The sequence below is a fragment of the Tachyglossus aculeatus genome, assembly GCF_015852505.1.
Source record: "Tachyglossus aculeatus isolate mTacAcu1 chromosome 12 unlocalized genomic scaffold, mTacAcu1.pri SUPER_6_unloc_1, whole genome shotgun sequence".
Classification (NCBI taxonomy): Eukaryota; Metazoa; Chordata; class Mammalia; order Monotremata; family Tachyglossidae; genus Tachyglossus; species Tachyglossus aculeatus.
The window spans coordinates 8,920,607-8,941,164 of NW_024044828.1; positions in this window are offsets into that span (position 1 = coordinate 8,920,607).

Consider the following 20,558-nt stretch of genomic DNA (forward strand, 5'->3'; position numbering starts at 1 on the left):
AGGCAGAGGCACTTACTGCACCAACAAGTCAGTGAAAGTTAGCTTAAAGGGGCAGGGGCCTAGAGATCTGAAGGATTCTCTCAGGTGATTGATAACCACAAACACCTGTATTAAAGCGATAGCCATCTCAGGAATTAGGTGAAGTAATGAAGGAGCAACAAATCTTATGTTCACTGCTTACTCCTTGACAATATAATTGTGTTTCACAGGCCGATATGTTCATCAGAGAACTGTAGAACATAGAGTTAAGCTGAAAGGAAGAAATCAGTCAGGCTGGGGTTTCAGTGCTTTTTCAGCCATGATGATTTCAAAAGAAGATATCAATAATGTTTGTCAGAGGGAAAAAAGGCCTGAGAGGGGGAATGTGGCTATTAAAAGAATCATGATATAAGCTGTGTATTCCTTTCCTGAATTACAAGTTTGGTCTGATGCTGGTCTCATGAATATGGTATATCCACTATTAGGTAAAGAATTAAAACCAAGCAAACAAATGAGGACGTGGTTTTCAGTTCGAGTCATGCGGTATTTTGGCTATACACATCATGTTGAGTGTTCTGTGCCCGTGTCAAATAACATTTGGGTACTCCAAACGGTATAACTCTCCTCTGACTTCTCTAAAGTGTTTTTGAGAGGGTCGAAAGCCATGAGAAGATACTATAGACTAAGGTGAACTATTCACAAATCTATTCAGTATATGAAATAAGCAAATATTATTTTGCCCCAGATGACAGCACAGGCCATTTTCCACTGAGATTCTGCAGACTCCCTCAAACTAAACAGGTACATTTGAGTCAGTGCTATGCCTGGAAGAGCTCCAGGAAAACACTCAGCATGCTTTAGGGAATTGGAAATACATTTTGTTTTTCTCTAGGAAACTTTGAAATGCAAAACATTGGGCAGCATGGGTGCTTTGTCTCTACAAGGACAGGCTCCTGTCTTTCCCACTTCATTCCATTTTTAACCATTTCTAATTGAATCAGCCTTTTGCAGACATTTATCTCAGGACATGTCAAAAGAGAAGAGGCAAAATACTATATGAGATGATCTTTGCAAATTCTATGTCCATAGCATCTCAGTCCCCCCCAGCCCCCTTCTGCACATTATTAAATGATGGAGTTGGATTTATTTGGGTAAGAATGAAATATCTGATGTACCTAGTCCTATCAAAACTAGTCTCTGGAAAGCCTGGGTATGGTGCGTAGTGTCTTTATGACCCATATTTCTCTGTGGGTGTTGAAAAGGGATGTCACTGATAGGTAGGTGGACTACTGTTGTTGCTACCTGCCTTTTCCAACTTTTCCATCCTCCTTTCTGAAAAGGGTAAATGAATAACAGAGGACAGATGCTAGCTACAATAATATGAAGTTTTCTTTAAACTGTCAGGACCCTCTTGACCGCCCCACCCCAACACACACACCCATTTCTATTTTTCCCATACATCAGCCTGGTCTAAGAAACCTAAGCTTATCTTGTAGAAGACAAACCCTGAATCTTAGGAACAATAAAGTATGTGGTTTATGTTTCACTTAGCAATACTTCCCTTTCTAGACTGTGAGCTCCTTTTGAGCAGGGAAGGTGTTTACCAACTCTGTTGGACTGTACTCTCTCAAGCACTTAGTATGGTGGTCTTCACACTGTAAGCACTCAAATACCATTAATATTTTAACATCACCTTCAAAACCCTCTCACAGAACATCATGAAGTATATCAAAAGCTAGAAAACGTATGGCAGGCTCCCCTGCCCCCTTAACTTTACCTCTGAGGACACATGCTTTGAAGAGGAACTTTCATTACTTGAACACATAGCAAATTTGCACCCTCTTTCCTGTGAACCCTCCTTTGAACCTAGGGTTGCATCTCTGTTGAACCATATGAGATGCCAAAAACAGGACTATGATTATAGGCCTGAATACAGAATATATCCTTCTCAAGGAGAACTTGGGCAATGTTTATATACTTAGATCTCTTTACTAGTAGCCTTGGAGATGTTTAGGCAGGTGGCTAAGTATTGTTATGGTGTGTTAAGCAGATGTGTATCTCTGCTTCACAGATCATAAAAACAGAAAGGTTAATAAAGGGATAAAAGGTGTCACTATGAGCTACACTTGGTATGAATCTGGTGAGTTTCGTATGAGATATGTACAATAAATGGATTAGAGACATTAAAAAGTTAGGCAGCATTTCCTTAACTCTAAAGAGATTACAAAAAAATGTTTCCATCTTGTTGGGAATTAGGTGAGGTGTAACCTTGCAGTAGATTATTAACAGGTGGGGCATAATGGCTGTGGATCTCTAAACCTCAGGGTGTGATTTAACTGTAGATTACTTCTCCCCCTTTAATTCAACCCAGGACCATCAGCTATATGGTAAATAGATTTTGCCAGTGCAAACCTCAATCCAACCCCCAGAGGTTTAGAATTTCAAACTACATTTTGAATTGAGGTGTTTGAGTTTATTCTTGGCAAATTGGGACTTCCTCTTTTTTCAGAAAGAGGTTGATAGAAGAAACTGAAAAGGATGCTGGTTGGGAAATAGTTTATGCATAACCCATTTATAGTCACAATGTAAATTTTCAGTTTTGAATTAAAGTTTACTTGAACTATATATATATGTATATATATATATACACACAGATAATATATCTACTATATTACTTGAAATATTTTCAATAATTCAGAATTTATTTTATAAAGAGTTGACTAGATCAAATTATTTCAGATCTTTGACAAACTTAGAATGAAATGCCATCTCCCCTAGGTTTATTTTGAATAAGTTTGTCCTTGGACATAAAGCCTCTCTGCCCCAAATCATAAACTGCTATAATTGTATTTACCTTTGAGAAATTCAACCTGCAGTTTGCAGGAGCAGCACATTACAACCAATTGGAAATTATTCCTGCCCACAACTGAATAATCCATTAACAAAAAACAATTTGGAGGAAAAAAAAAACCAGCATGATTAAGTTACCCCACCCTTAATGACTTTAGTGCAAAAGGTGAAATTTCTACTATCAAACAGTAAGTTTCTAATTTGTGAGTTACATTCTTCCTGATCCTTACTAACATGCAAACACAAATAATTCCTCTCAAAATTCCCCTGCTCCTTTTACTTAATGGATCTTAAGTTTCCCCAAGCTAGAAAAATTTATGTGGCAGAGATATGCTGGGAGTGTAACTGCTAGCCATGCTTCGATTCCTGCAAAATTCATAGCAAATCTTATTCCCATTTAACAGTATGAGACCAGGTGACGTGTCAAGCCACATATTTGAGAACAGTTGCCTGAGGTGAGAACACAAAATTTGCCTCCCAATCTATAGAGCAAACTACTATTCCATCACCCTAACCACACTATTCAAAGACTACTTCTATGACTTTAAATGATGAGCTCAATTCTCCTCTCTCCTTCAGGAATTAAGAGACTTCTCAGGCAGGATGGCTGAAAACTGTTACAGCTTCAACTCCTGATGATGATAACAACAATAATAAGCTATGTTATTTACAAAAACTTACCATGTGCTAAGCACTGTATTGTGTTAGGGTAAATAAAAGATTATCAGAAAAATCAGTGTAGCTGTCCCGTCCACTATACTATTATTGTATTAATCAGGCAGTGCCATCAGTGGTCACTCTACTCCAGGCAGTATATTTGGGGAAAAATAAAATAAGAGCACAAGCAATGCCATTTAGGGGTCAGGCAGTGTTTTGTCGCTAATAATGGCAAAAAGATGCTGGGGTGATCCATGTAATTGCTGCATTCTGTGCTATCCATTCTAATGGAAAGGATGCACCATACAACATCCCTATTTAATATCTCTAACATCCCCTCTAGTATTCTATTAGGGACCTTTATTCCATGTATCTGAAAGATTTGGGGGATTGCTTTCCAGGAAATCTTTAAAAAGAGGATAAAGGCTTATTCATAAAAATGAGGAGAGGAGATGTGCTAAGTTACCACCACCCTCTATGTGTCTGAATTCCCAAAAATAAAGATCCATGAGCAAACAGTGAGTGCAGAGTATTTGCAGGTTATGCTGTTTTATCAATAGACTTTACTCTGTCCAGAGCATAGTATTAAGTGCTGGCTCTTTGTGGGCAGATAATTTGTCTGTTATATTGTTCTTTTGTACTCTTCCAATTGCTTAGTACAGTGCTCTGCACACAGTAAGCACTGAAATACACTGATTGGGAGTGTGCAGTGTTATAGAATTTCAAGGTAATGCTTTTTTCTTCTTCTCTTCCTTTCTGCATTAAGAAGAAAGACAGCTTTTGCAGGAACATCATCACTGGATTTAAAGAAATTACTTTTCATAAATCATGTAGGATAGCTCATCTGCTGCTAGTCCAGAAACACCTAAGGAAATTTTCAGTGATTAGGTCTCTTCCTTTTAAGTGATTAGCCCATCTGTGGGCAAGCATGAGGCCTGAGAAACATTTATAATGCTTCAGTTTAATGAGAACTCACTGCACAACTGAATCCCAAATAGGGAAATAACAGTTCAGTTGTTATTCAGTATCTCCAAGGTTAAGTAGCAGCTGAATCAGACTCCAGAGGACTCTGTAACTGAACTAGCAAACTGTTCCTGCATATTTTACAAGTTCACAATCTGAAAGCCTAGTATTAACCAAATGGAGAAATATTTAGATATTCCACTGTCTCAAGGACTCAGTTCTCTGGACTCTCAAAATTATTCTTTAAAAGTTTTGCTTTTGAAAGAAACAACAAAGGACACTTACCTATTGAACAAATTTTAAAATCTCATCTCACAAGTAAAGCAAAACCTTTAATCTGGTTTGGGTTTAATTAAGGTTTGCCTATTGATTGTGGAGATGTTACCAAGTCTAAGATTTTCAAAGCAGCCTCTTAGTAACTGGACAAAAGTTACAAACTGTGGAAGTTAATTTCAGATTCAGCAAGGTTTATTTTATCATTAGAAGGATTAGCTAGTTTAGACTCTAGGGGCAGAATGCTGGTGGGGCAGGATGGGGGAAAAGTGAGAACTCAGAATGCAGTATCTTGCAGCGTGGCCTACTGGAGGGAAATAAATGCCAGACTGAGAACAAATCCTCCAAAGTACTTGTCTGTCACACACAATTGCCAGCAATTTGCTGCATGTCATCTCATTTTTTCAGATAATACCAACAGTGTCATGGTACAGCTCTGAAACACAACAAAGTACCATTTGATTTAGTGAGGTGAAAAAAATAGAACTTTAGTACCTTGCTTTTGTGGTAGGATTTGATTGCCAGTAGTGGCCCCTACAATGTTACTGTTTGTTTGCTTAATATTGGATGATGCTCCTTGAGAAATTGACTCTTATTATGAGTTCCTCCATTGCAGAAAGATAATTCTTATGTTCCTCTAACTAGGACAGGCAGAGGATCTGTAGTTTAATCTCATCTCTGCCACAATTGTCTTATGTGACCTTAGGCAAGTCACTTAACTTCTCAGTGCCTCAATAACCCTATACCTAACCCAGTTCTTTAAACAGTGCTTGGCATATAGTAAGCACTTAAATACCATAATAATTATTATTATTCCTTTTTAAAATGGGAATTAAGACTGTGAGCCTCACATGGCACATGGACTGTATTCAGCCTGTACCTTGTATCTTCCCAGCATTTAGTACAGCGCCTGGCACAAAGTAAACAATTAACAAATACCATTAAACAAAAAAAGATATTTCTTTTAGAGATATCATAACATTCTAATTTTCAAAACAAATAGCATTCACCCTTTACTTATACCCCAAATCCTTAGGAGAGTCAGATAGGCTCTCATCACTCTGAATTATCATTTTCCTTAGAACAGCATAGAGCACAAACACTTTGGATTCCAAAACAATTCTCATGAAAATTCATATGGGCCTATGAATCATATTTATTTCTCCCAAATGCCCTCTAATTGTTTAAAAATTACTACCTGTGAGAAGTCAGCATCTCCAACAAAAAAACAGTTTGGGTACTGAAGCCAAGACTAAAAACCAGCCATCCAAAGAGAAACAGCAAAAAGACTCACCATTTAAAGCCTAGCCATGTGTTGCTAATTGCTCAATTAGCAGTTGACTTGGACAGTTGGAAAATAACTTGCAATTGATCCTCACTGACTCTTCCACAGTAGGGTCCCTGGAGGAACAACTGAAAGTAGTTGTTAATTTGGATAAGAACACACATTTGGAATCCAATTAAGCTATTGGCTTCGCCTGGCACACACTTATATTCTTCTTTCCATACATCAGCCTGGTCTAAGAAACCTCAGCTTATCTTGTAGAAGACAAACCCTGAATCTTAGGAGTAGTAAAGCTATTTACTTTTCCAACTTACTCCTCTATTAATACCTAGCTAGAATTGACATTGTTGTCCTCTAATCAGTCGGTTTTTATTGAATGTTTACTGTGTGCAGAGCACTGCTTGGGAGGGTATAATGCAACAGAGATGGTAGACAGACCTCCCAGTCTCCTGTCTCTCCCCACTCCAGTTGCCCTTCAGCACTGCAGCACTTCACTCTGCTGCCCGGATCATTTTTCTACAGAAACGTTCAGGACATGCCTGGCACATAGTAAGTGATTAACAAATACCACAATTATTATTATTAGCACTTGACTCATTAGCTTTCCAACCTGTCTTGCCTCTCATTACCCTGACTAATCCATCCATCAGCCAGTCAATGGTATCTAGTGAGTGTTTACTGTGTGCAGAGCATTGTTCTACAAGCACTTGGGAGAGTACAATACAGCAGAGTAGGTAGACATATTTCTTGCACACAAGGAGTTTATAGTCCAAGAGCCCCCTTCTTTAGCACCTCCTAAGTTTACAATGAAACACTAACAACTGTGTATTACAAATCTTTTGTTTGCCTTTGGGTAGCTCCTGCTTTTGGACAAATTCCTACCACTTCACAGTTTGTGTTCATAATAATAATGATAATAATTCATTCAATTGTATTTATTGAGTGCTTACTGTGTGCAGAGCACTCTACTAAGCACTTGAGAAGTACAAGTTGGCAACATATAGATTTATATAGATAATAATAATTGTGGCATTTGTTTGCTCTTACTGTGTGCCAGGCACTGTACTGTGAGCCTGCTGTTGGGTAGGGACTGTCTCTATATGTTGCCAACTTGTACTTCCCAAGCATTTAGTACAGTGCTTTGCACACAGTAAGCGCTCAATAAATACAATTGAATGAATGAATGAATGAAGCGCTGGGGTGGATCCAAGCAAATCGGGTTGGACAAAGTTCTGGTCCCATGTGGGGCTTATGGTCTCAATCCCCCATTTTACAGATGAGGTAACTGAGGCACAGATAAGATAAGTGATTTGCCCAAGGTCACACAGCAGACGATCGGTGGCACCGGGATTGGAACCCATGACCATCTGACTTCTCAGGCCCGTGCTCTATCCACTATGCTATGTTGCTTCTGTTGTCTAATAGCAAGGGCTATTTTTTACCTAACTGTACACTAACTCAAGTTACTTCTTTTAGACCTTGACTTTTACCTCACTGAAAATACATCATAGACAGGCTGTCCAAGATGCATATGGAAAAATATGCTATGACTTTCCTAAACAGGAATAACGTTGACAAAATAATGATCTTCCCCCTTCAAGACAGGAAGCCCATTGTGGGTGGGGATTATCTCTCTTTATTGCTCAATTGTACTTCCCAAGCACTTAGTACAGTGCTCTGCACACAGTAAGCACTCAGTAAATCAGATTGAATGAATGAATTAATCTCCAAATATTTAATGTCCAGAAAAAGGTTTCACCAGAATAACAGGACTGGAAATCATTAATTTTGTCCTGAACACTTTAAACAGGGCAACAACTGTGCCTTGTTAAGCAACTGCCCAATGTAGTTGGAAATTTTTATGACTGTGACAGCACAAAAGTTTGACCTTTGACTTCTCCTCCTGTTGGATGCCAAAATGATTATTTCTCCTGATTATCTCCTGATATGTGGGAGCACTTGGCTAATCCTCAACTCTTCAGTCTTCTTATATTGTCTTGATAGTGATACCTGTCTTGTTCCTATGTATTAGATTCATTAAAATGATTTAGTTTGCCCAATAATGTGGGTAGGAAATCCTTTCTTTTATTTTTGGGGAGTAGATTCAGTAAACTGGATGGTACTGAAAGAATCTGGTAAATCTCAGATAGCTGGATGAATGATTGGATTTTTGAATGGATGGAGATAGTGTTGAAGCCCTTTCTTCTCCATCCAAACCGCTACCCTGCTCATTCAAGCTCTCATCCTATCCCATCTGGACTACTGCACCAGCCTTCTCTCTGATCTCCCATCCTCGTGTCTCTCTCCACTTCAATCCATACTTCATGCTGCTGCCCGGATTATCTTTGTCCAGAAACGCTCTGGGCATATTACTCCCCTCCTCAAAAATTTCCAGTGGCTACCAATCAATCTGCGCATCAGGCAGAAACTCCTCACCCTGGGCTTCAAGGCTGTCCATCACCTTGCCCCCTCCTACCTCACCTCCCTTCTCTCCTTCTACTGCCCAGCCCGCACCTTCCGCTCCTCCACCGCTAATCTCCTCACTGTACCTCGTTCTCGCCTGTCCCGCCATCGACCCCCGGCCCACGTCATCCCCCGGGCCTGGAATGCCCTCCCTCTGCCCCTCCGCCAAGCTAGCTCTCTTCCTCCCTTCAAGGCCCTGCTGAGAGCTCACCTCCTCCAGGAGGCCTTCCCAGACTGACCCCCTTCTTTCCTCTCCCCCTTGTCCCCCTCTCCATCCCCCCATCTTACCTCCTTCCCTTCCCCACAGCACCTGTATATATGTATATATGGTTGTACATATTTATTACTCTATTTATTTACTTATTTATTTATTTTACTTGTACATTTCTATCCTATTTATTTTATTTTGTTGGTATGTTTGGTTCTGTTCTCTGTCTCCCCCTTTTAGACTGTGAGCCCACTGTTGGGTAGGGACTGTCTCTGTGTGTTGCCAAGTTGTACTTCCCAAGCGCTTAGTACAGTGCTCTGCACATAGTAAGCGCTCAATAAATACGATTGATTGATTGATTGATTGATTGAAGGTGAGGTGAGAAATGATCATCATTTTATTATTAATAATGATAATAATACATAAATGCTTTCAATGGGCTAAGTTGTGGTATAGATACAAGATAATCAAGTTATGTGGAGCTCACAGTTTAATTAGGAGGGAGAACTGGTATCTAATCCCCATTTTACAGATGAGGAAATTGAGGCATAAAGAATTTCATTGAGTTGCCTAGGGCCATACAGCAAACAATTGGCAGAATTGGGCTTACAACCCAAGTCCTTCTAACTACCAGGGCCATTCATTCATTCATTCATTCATTCAATCGTATTAATTGAGCGCTTACTGTGTGCAGAGCACTGTACTAAGTGCTTGGGAAGTACAAGTCAGCAACATATAGAGACGGTCCCTACCCAACAATGGGCTCCTTTTTTCCACTAGATCACACTACTTCTCTATTAGTAGTAATAGTAGTAATGGTATTTGTTGAGCAGCCACAAGTTCACGATACTAAGCATGTCTGTAGTCTCTATTCTCTAAGCTCCTTGAGTGCAGGGATCATAGCTACCTTTCTATTACATTTTATTCTGTCAACCATTTAGTTCAGTGCTCTGCAACAATGCTCAGTAAATACCATCGATGGAGTGATCGATTTGGGAAGGTGAAGCAGAAATTGTCAATGCATTTGGTGCAGGATATCCTAAGGTTCTAGTTCACTGAGATAGACTTTGTGGAGAAGTCAGTTATGGTAGTGAACTTTATATGTAAGTTGCCATCCCATAGATGATAATTTCTGCTAAATAACTAACTTCTTTCTACTCCAAGAGAGGAATAAAGCATTGCAAATTTGTGATAGAGACTTATTGTCTGGTTCCGTTCATGACCACAAATGTTACTTTGTTCTGAACCCATTGTTTATAATTCTAATGGATACTCAGAATAAACCAGTGGTTCAAAGCCCTTTTATAAATAATTATTTTCACAAGGAATCAAGTTAAGCTTATGAGTCTCAAGGACCAGACATTACTGGTAAAGAATATTCTGGAACACTTTGCTACATAAACAAAGCCAGGGTAGGATTGTAACCCTTTAAATTCTGGAGTGTTAGTCCAAAACATTTCTAATTTAAACATGTGGCAGAAGCTGTATGGAAAAAACCATAACTTTTTGCGTGTTAAATGTTGTTTTTTCCCTTGGACAGTCTCCTTCCCAAATGGTGAACTTAAAAAAAAATCTAAATATTCAATATGGAAGAAATCCGAGGTTACAAAAATTATCTCCAAAATAATAATTCATCTTCCCTCTCATCCCCACAGCAAATATGTATATAACAGCATATGTCTGTAATGTATTTATGTTAATGTCTGTCTCCCCCTCTAGACTGTGAGCTTGTTGTGGGCAGGATTGTGTCTGTTGTCATATTGTACTCTCCCAAGCACTTAGTATAGCAAAGCACAAAGTACGTGCTCAATAAATATGAATGAACTGAACCTTGAGGGTCACCCACAGTTAGGGACCGGGAGGCAGAGGAGGAGCCTGTGAAAGAGAGTGACAATGAAAAGAATCCAGTTCTATTGAAGCTTTTTTTTTTTTTAGTTGGCCAGGGGTGGGGGGTGGGCGGGACTGGTATTTACCTAAACATTGGAGAAGACACAAGCTAATGGGGTTGGACACAGTCCCTGTCCCACATATGGCTCACAGTCTTTATCCCCATTTTACAGATGAGGTAATTGAGGCACAGAGAAGTCAAGTGATTTGCCCAAGGTCATAGAGCAGACAAGACTGTGAGCCTGTCTTCTAGACTGTGAGTCCATTGTTGGGTAGGGGATTGTCTCTGTCTGTTGCTGAATTGTACTTTCCAAGCGCTTAGTACAGTGCTCTGCACACAGTAAGTGCTCAATAAATATGATTGAATGAAAGTGGCAGAGCTGGGATTAGAACCCAGGTCCTTCTGACTCTCAGTCCCATGCTGTATCCACTAGGCCATGCTTCTTCTTCTCGTTATTGTTTGCAAAACCTCTAATGTTGCATGATCTGAAATGGTCCCAAGCAAAATATCTAACTTCTTTAAATTAGCATAAATTAAAATAAATTATAGATATGTACATAACGGTCGTGGGGCTAAAGGTCAGATGAATATCAAGTGAATAAATCATATAGATCCAAGTGCAGAGGCAAAACAGAAGGGAGACGGACCGGTGGAAATGAAGGATTAATCGAGGATTATGTATGGTCTATGGTTATACAGACAGTGGACTCACTGGGCATCTCTACTTTAACATCTGTCTCCCCCTGTTGACTGTAAGCTCCTTGTGGGCAGGGTTTAGGTCTACTAGGTCTGCTGTATTATACTTTCCCAAGTGCTAAGTAGAGTGGTGCTCTGCACATAGAGAGCAGCCAGTAGATACCACTAACTGACTAATTGATCTCTAACCTAGACTGTGAGCCCATTGTTGGGTAGGGATTGTCTCTATTTGTGGCTGAATTGTACTTTCCAAGAGCTTAGTACAGTGCTCTGCACACAGTAAGTGCTTAATAATTGAATGAAACAATTCATAACAATTGAATGAAAAAATGAATTGGAGGATTCACACAACACTCAATGTGTGAACCTCAAACTAGCCAGTAAGGACACAGCACTCACTTTAGGAAAATAAAACTGTAAAGACAGCTCTTTCACTAGACACCAAGCCAGACAGCAACAAACCTGAAGAGACAACCATATTGAGGTTGTCTGGTAAGACCTGGATGAAATGACAACCAAAGCAGCATCAAAGGACAACCACGCATGTCAGTCTACGAAATTAGGAAGCCTCAGTATCTGTTATCAGCCACAAAAAACTGCACAACTGGGTGTATGTGTGTATGTGTATCTTATTTCCCAGTCTCAGTGAAATATAGGAGGAAGCTCATATTTCCACAAGGTTGGAATGCAGGGCATTATTCACTGGAATCAACACTCATTTTTTTTCTTTTTCTCTGCATTTTCTACAGTTGAATTATTGCACAAGGACAAGATATGCTAATTGGTATGGTAGGGTGACATAAAGGCCACCTACAATGATTCAGCCTACTTATTGTCTTACAAATCTTTCCTGAATCCCCCTTTTACTGACTGCAGTCTGGCAGCTTCACCACTGAAGTATCCCTACACAGAAGAAATGTGATCTGGAGAAAGGCATTCTAATTCTCTATGTGTGAGCATTTGTCCCAATCACAACCCATGTTTCATAAAGAAAAATGAAGGGTTTGTCTGCATGAACTACTCAGCTCTCAAAGGTGATTACTTTTTTTTCCCTAGCACACTGCTTAGATGATGTCACCTGAGAATATATTGAGTCCTGAGAACTCATTAACTTCTTCTCAAGCCATAGAGTCATGGCCAGAAGTCTCATAGACTAAGGAAAGTCTTAACTTTATTTTTATATATGAAGTGCAAGACTTTCTGTAAAATTACATTTATGCAATTCTAACTTTTTCAGGAATGTGAAGATTTTAACTCCACAAAAGGGAAGGAATGCAGAATGAACTCATTAGGCCAATAACTCCTTCTAACATTGTGAATGTATGGACTGATATGATCTCTTTAGAGCTAGCTACCTAGTTGAAAACAGCCGGTCCTAATTTTAGGACCCCAAATAATTGGCTTTTTCACACAGAGAGTTTACCTATTTCTCAACAACACTTCTATGAAATGACTTGTAACCTTGCTAATAACTGCCATGCTTTGTTACAAAGGGAGCCTTTCTAAACTGGAAATTGCTGGGATGGGCTTGAGCAGAAAAGACTGGATTGCTCTGAGTGCTTTTGAGCTTTTTGATTGGTTCGAAAGTCCCAACCAATTTGATACCTGATTCCTAATAATAATAATTAATAATTATGGTACTTAAGTGCTGACTTTGAGTCAAGCATTGTTCTAAGCACTGGGGTAGATAAAAGCCCCCTGTCCACATGGGGCTCACACTCTAAATCCCCATTTTACAGATGATGTAACTGAGGCCCAGAGTAGTGAAGTGACTCGCCTACAGTCACACAGCAGACCCTTGGCGGGGGCAGGAGTAAAACCCAAGTCCTTCTGACTCCAAGACCTGTGCTCTATTCACTAAGCCATGCTGCTTCTCAGCTCCCCCTTTTTAACTTATTCTTCCTCTGAAACTGCTCTTCCATTCGCCCCTGCTATACTGCTTGGCCTGTGGGGATTTCATTATCAGCCAGGCAGATCAGCCAGGCAGGGTGAGGGATTAGGCATTGATGGGTGAAAGTCTGAACTTCTCTGTCCACAGGAGATGAACTGATGACAGGTTTCTTGGGCTGATACATGCATTCCTTCTGTTTATTCTACTTCAGCAGTTAGCTACTTAGCAGGAGACTATCCCCAACCCCATTTGGGGCAAAACTGATATGTTTCTACTGAAATAATCATTTTCCAAGCATTAGAAAGTGAACTCACAAATGGAATTGAATGCTTTCAAGCCCTTTCAGAGAAGGGCTGCCCAGAGAATTGATGGGAAATAAGCCCAAACTACAAAGCCCATAACGCAAAAGAACTGGTTTTAACTACAGTGCCCAGAAGAACTTGGCTTTTCTGCCAGTAGTAGGAGAGCTCCACTCTGGGGAGGAGTTTTCCTGAGGAAGAGTATGGACAATCAATCAGTTGGAATTTATTGAGTACTTACTGTGTACAAAGCACTGTACTAAGTGCTTGGGAGAGTAAAATACAATAGGCTGGCAGACATGATTCCTGCCTTCAAGACTATTATCATTATTGTTGTTGTTGTATTTGTTAAGCGCTAAGCGCCAGTCCCATACTAAGCACTGGGATGAATACAAGCAAATCAAATTGGATGTAGTCCCTGTCCACATGGGTCTCACAATCTCAATCCCCATTTTACAGATGAGGCATAGAGAAGTGCAGTGACTTCCCCAAGGTCACACAGCAAACAGGTGGCAGAGCTGGGATTAGAACCCAGGTCCTCTGACTCCCAGGCCCATGCTCTATCCACTCTTGCTCTCATTTCCAAGCTTTAATATTAATTAAGTCTTAATTTGGGCCATTATTCTGTTGGGTGATCTGGCTCAACCTTGATTATTAAGGCCTTCACAGAGCTCTCAATTGGATCCTGCCTGGAATTTTTAATTCTGCCCCTTTTTTGGATTGTTCTGAATGCAGGATGGTGAACTTTAGTCCTTTGCTTGGTGTTAAACAGCCTAGTGATTCCAATCTCCAGTTTGTGAAGCAAAAGTTGTGGAGTCTAATTCAAAGCAGATGACCACCTGGTGAATATTAATTAGTTCAACATCATCATCATCATCAGTGTTATTTATTGAAAGCCAACTCTGCACAGAACACTGTACTAAGCACTTGGAAGAATACAACAAAACAGAGTTAGTAGAAATGTTTCCTGCCCACAACTAGCTTACTATCTAGAGGGGGAGACATATAAATGATTTGTAATATATAATTCATATCTATGTACAGAAGCAAATATCAAATGCCCCAAGTTCACAGGGCATAGATGATCCAGTGCTGGAGGATAGGTATACTAAAAGAAATATCATATATGGTGGTGAAAACAAAGAAAAATTTGAAAATGCCACAAGTATGATAATGACATATATGACACTGTTTTTCCTGGATGATCAGCAGGGTTTTTTAAAATGTTTTTTGTTGAGTTTACTATACATCAAGCACTGTTCTAAGCACTGGGGTAGGTACAAGTTAATTAGATTGGACAAAGTCTCTGTCCCCATGGGGCTCACAGCCTAAATAGGAGGAAGAACAGGAGAACTCAGGCACAGAGAAACCGACTCCCCAAGACCACACAGCAAACAATTGGCAGAGGCAGGATTAGGACCCAGTTCCTTTGACTCCTAGGCCCATGTTCTTTTCACTTGGCCATGCTGCTTTTCAATAGTTGTTATGGCAGAGACTTGCTATGGGAGGGGGAGTTTTGTTGTGGTTCTGGCTTTAAAAGGTACTGAGAACCCACAGGTACCACTAAAAGCAAAGTAACATGGTGTTTTTTCCATGATATAACTTTTAAACACTGAAGGGAAGTTTTCTGAGTTGATCCCCAATGTGCTAGCTTGGCTCATGCAATACCATTCAATCTTTTATCTCCACAAAATATCTAGCTACATATTTGAGGAAAATCACATTGTCCACAGTCTCTTTTAGTCTCAAATTAGGGTTGAAACTTAATTCCTTCTATCGAGATTCTGGTTTGATTCTCTGTAGTTACTATGCCATATGTGCCACTCTTGATTTTGATCAAACACAGGGACAGTTGGATATGATCTTTATTAGTCCTACCTTTTCAGAAGCTAAATGTGTAAATGAAACCAATATGTGCTGGTTGAACTGAATTTTTAAAGATGATATGAATGGGGTGGTAAGAAGAAAAAATAGTCATTTCATGGGGGCCTTCAGTTTGATCTTACTCAACACAGAAGCTCAAAGGACTGTGTCTAAGTTATGTTTTTTCAAGTAGATTATATTGAAGACATGCACACAAATTATTATAATTCAGGACAGTGGGGGTAAAAGACATGCTGGCATAATAGCATAAGAGAACATATTTCAATCCATGCTGACTTTCCTCCTGGGAAAAGAAGGGATATTTTTTTCCAAGTCTGTCACAAAAGTCTATCTAAGCTGGACTAGTCAGCCATAAATATAAGACTTCAAATCTTCCTGTCAGCTTCTATTCTTTCACAAGCCATCCATTACTAGCTACATGAGACCTCTCTCAGTGTACTCTTAACGTGAATGAAATCCCAAGCTTATAGTTCAGGTCCCTGGTTAAGTCAAAGAACTAACCTCCATCAGTTTCTGTTTGGGTTATGTTGTCTTAAACATATGAAACATCAAAAATATACTTTGCTTGAGTAACCTCTTTTTGTTTCAAAAGAAGGACATGGACTAGTTAATTTTAGGATAAGCCTCTATTCAGTGAAGTGAAGCACTTTACCAGTTTATAATTATCGTGGTATTTATTGACCACTTACTGTGTGCCAAACACTGTACTAAGCAATGAGGTTGATATGCTGTACATAGATTGAACTCCATCTCTGACCCGTATGGGGCTCACAGACTAAGATAGAGGGAGAATAGATTCTTAATTCAAATTTTACAGATAAGGAAACTGAGACACAGAAGTTAAATGACTTGTCCAGGACCACGCAGACTAGAGACAGAACACGGATTAAAACTCCAGGTCCTCTGACTTCCAGCCCCATGGTCTTGCCACTAGGCTATGCTGCTTCTCATCAGTTCATTCAAAGAGGCAGCTGGGAATTTATGTTTTTGGGTTGTGAATGGGTGGGCACAGGAATCCCACGCATTCTAGTTGTATTTCCAGCAGTCTCCAATTTCCTGGATTAGTGGTTTTCTACCAATTCAGTCCAGGCTCTGGCCTTCAGTTTCCTGAGACTTGAGCATTCAGCAAAAGTAGTCAGGAGATGCAGGGCAAAAAAGCACAAAAAGTATGTAGTACAAGAGCAATCTTTATTTTTTGTGCCAAATTAATCTTAGTAAGAATTGGTCTATGTAGATCTGACTGATGTTTTGGAGGCAGCATCAAGTACAAATCATCTTTAATAGAGAAGCAGTGTGCCTAGTGGATTGAGCATGGGCCTGTGAGTCAGCAGGACCTGGGTTCTAATCCTGACTCCGCCACTTATCTGCTGTGTGACCTTAGGCATGTCATTTCACTTCTTGGTGTTTCAGTTACCTCATCTGCAAAATGGGGATTAAGACTGTGAGCCCCTTATGGGACAGGGACTGTGTCCAACCTGATTAACTTGTATCTACTCCAGCACTTTGAACAGTGCTTGGCACATAGTAAGCACTTGAGAAGTACCATAATTATCATTATTATTAATAATAGTTCTAATGCCCAAAGGGAACCTGAAAAAATTGCACATGTAACACACATTCCAAATTTTCCATAAATAAATGATCAACTTTAAGATGTGTGAATGTTATCCTGTTTGAGAATCAGTTTGAGAAAAGAAAGTAAATGAAAAAAATATTTTTTTCTTTTGTAAGACTGAGCACTTCCACCATTCATGGGTCTCTCCACAAAGAAATATAATTATTAATAATGATAATAATAATTGGTATAATAATAACAATTTACTAAGTAAGCTTGAAGGCAAATGGTGTGTGCCTGGTAAAGTTCATTCTAATACTAATCCACTTTCTCAAGTCAAATGTGTAAATTTAACCTCAGAAAGCCCCAATCTGCTTTTTATCTTTTGTATTACGGAATCCAAGAATGATTCCAATCCTCTTAAATATTCAATATATTCCATACCAGTATGTCAAAAATATTTCTGACTAAATTGCAATCTGTAAATCCTCAAGTTTTCTTCTGCAGCACATTTTCACTAAGTGGATTTTTGGAGAAATTTGATGGTCCTATACTATGATCAGTATTACTAATATTAACTAAGTACTTAAAATGAGCAAAGCACATGCTCACAGAAGAAGCATGGCCTAATGGGAAGAGCACAGGACTGGGGGTCAGAAGACCTGGGTTCTAAACCTGACTTTGCCACTTGTGTATTGTGTGACTTTGGCTATATCACTGACATTTTCTGTGCCTCAGTTACCTCTTATGTAAACTAGGGATTAATATCTGTTTTCATATCCCTTAGTTTGTGAATCCTATTTGGGACTGTGTCTAACCTCATTTATATTCTATTTAGCCCCTTCCTTCCTCTCCCTCTCGTCCCCCTCTCCATCACCCCATCTTACCTCCTTCCCTTCCCCACAGCACCTGTATATATGTATATATGTTTGTACATATTTATTACTCTATTTATTTATTTATTTATTTTGCTTGTACATACCTATTCTATTTTATTTTGTTAGTATGTTTGGTTTTGTCTCACCCTTTTAGACTGTGAGCCCACTGTTGGGTAGGGACTGTCTCTATATGTTGCCAATTTGTACTTCCCAAGTGCTTAGTACAGTGCTCTGCACACAGTAAGTGCTCAATAAATACAATTGATGATGATGATGATTTACCTTAGTGCTAGCACATACTTATTAGCATATGTATAATACACATACTAGGCCATACTAGTACATATAGTAAGCACTTAACAAATGCTATTATTATTAGGAAAAATAGACAAAACAAAACAGCAATCACAAAGGAAAACAAGTTCAAATATTTCAAGTTACCAAAGTATGCAAGCTAACAGATCTGGAGCAGCAGCCTTCAATGACCTCATCACTCCAGCCAATTAATCAGTGGCAATTTATTGAGTACTTACTGTGTGCAGAGCTATGTACTAAACACTTGGAAGAGTAGAGTCCAACAACAGACCTGATCCTTGCCCTCAAGGGGCTTAAAGTCTATGGGGGAGACCAACATTAAAATAAATTAGAGGAAGCAACCAGCTATAGATAAGTACACCAGTGCTGTGTGGGTAGTAAGTAGGCAAAGTACATAGGGATCACAGACTTGTGAGAAAGGGAGGATGCTGGTATTTTCAGCATTAATGAGAAAATCAGGAGAAGGTTTAGGAGGGCATATTAGTATTTATTTCAGTTTTAGACATGTTTGAGTTTAGGACATCCAAGTAGAGTTGTCCTAAAAAGCAGGAGGAAATGTGAGGTAGGAGAGCAGGAGCTGGGCTGCTGGTGGAGGGAAGAGAAAGGCAGGCTCAGGAGTGACTCTCTTCCTTGCTATAGCTATAACCTGGAGGCTGCAGATATATTCCAAGGGGATGCAAATTTGACATGATGATAACAACAATTAGACTTAAGTACTTACTACGTGCCCAGCACTGAATTAAGTACTGAGTGGATACAAGATAATCAGGGCACTGTATCTGTCCCAAATAGGGTTCACAGTCTAAGTAAGAGGGTGTAGGATTTAATTCCCATTTTACAGATGAGGAAAATGAGGCACAGAGAAGTCAAGTGACTTGCCCAAGGTCACACAGCAGACAAGTGGTGGAGCCGGATTTAGAACCTAGGTCCTGTGACTCCCAGTCCATGTTATTTCCACTAGGCCACACTCCTCTCCGGCATAAAAGGATGTGTATTTCTTCTGTAGACAGTGATGAGCTGTTACCTCTTCTTCCTACTCATGGTCACTGTTTTTCAGCTCTGAACTCATTAGAAATGAATCTCATGTACACAACTAGAAGTTTGTTCCACATGTCCTGCTTTCAAAGTTTCCTATAGCTGTCAGTGCTTATGTTCTGAAAACAAAAAATACATACATATTACAATGCTTTTCAATATGTTCCTTTTATTAAAATACAACCAAAATATACATTTAACAGTTTCAATTCTTCCTTGCAACAAGAACTGAGTTTCAGTTTCAGTTAAAATAGAGCAACACTACCTTCAAATACTAGAATTATATTACATGATTAGTTATTGTATCTTACAGATCCAAGAACCTCTCCCAGAAATGTTTACCTTAAATTGTTCTATATACATTTTATATTATAAAAGACTGAAATGTACAAAATTGTCCATCCTTTCCCTCAGCCAGTATGACTGTCTCTGAATCTGGAGCATATCGAAAAGTTGTTTTTTTGTTAGTTTTTCTTTCAATCACAATTGGCTTGAGATATTTGTATGATGAAATCACTTGATGGAGGAAAAAAAATGTAACTAAATATCTCTTCTATTGTACACTTCATTCCATAGATTCAGGAGGTTGTCCATTTGTAATTTGTTGACAGAGATAAATGAAACCTTATAAAATGTGCACATCTCAGTTGTCTGTCCCATGATTATTTATGAGATGTAGAAATATATTCCATTTAAGCATCAGAAAACTTGAGAGCATAGATGAATAACTGTGCCTTTATTTTAGTTACTATTCAAATAGTTTTGGGGGGACAGCTTTGAATTTTGGGGGAATAATGCTTGAGATACAAGATCCTCAGATGTTTAGCTTCCAAGTCCATATTTGCAAATTGTAATAGATTGTAGACCAGGTTTTCTCCAAGAAAGCAGGTGGACCATGTAAGTTATCTACGTTAATCGAGACAATGATACATTCAGACTAAGCAATATTTGATGGAGGAGAAGGGCTGCCGGTAGTCTTCAGTTTTCTAATGTAACTTTGGGAGAAACTGGGAGAGGGCAATGCCCATTACTAACAGCAGGCATTAGAGAGAAGAGAGCTTGGGCAGCCAGGCAAATGGACTTGAATTATGTTGCATATCCTACTGACTAGGTCATCTGGTCTATCACTGAGTTTCTCTGTGGCCTTTTGTTGGCATCAGAAAAACAATTATTTTCACTCCTCAGGATGTTTAAAACAGCAGTTAGATCAGCTGCTGATGTGCTGTGATCTACTCAGGAGAAAGGTGCCATATAAACTAAAGGGATTGCTTACTAAATCCAGATTGACTATCTTTTAAAATTCCCAGATTATATGTTTTCTGATCCTGAAGGAGGCTGCTGGTTTACTTGTACTTCCCAAGCGCTTAGTACAGTGCTCTGCACACAGTAAGTGCTCAATAAATACGATTGATTGATTTTAGGCAGAATTCCAATTAGCA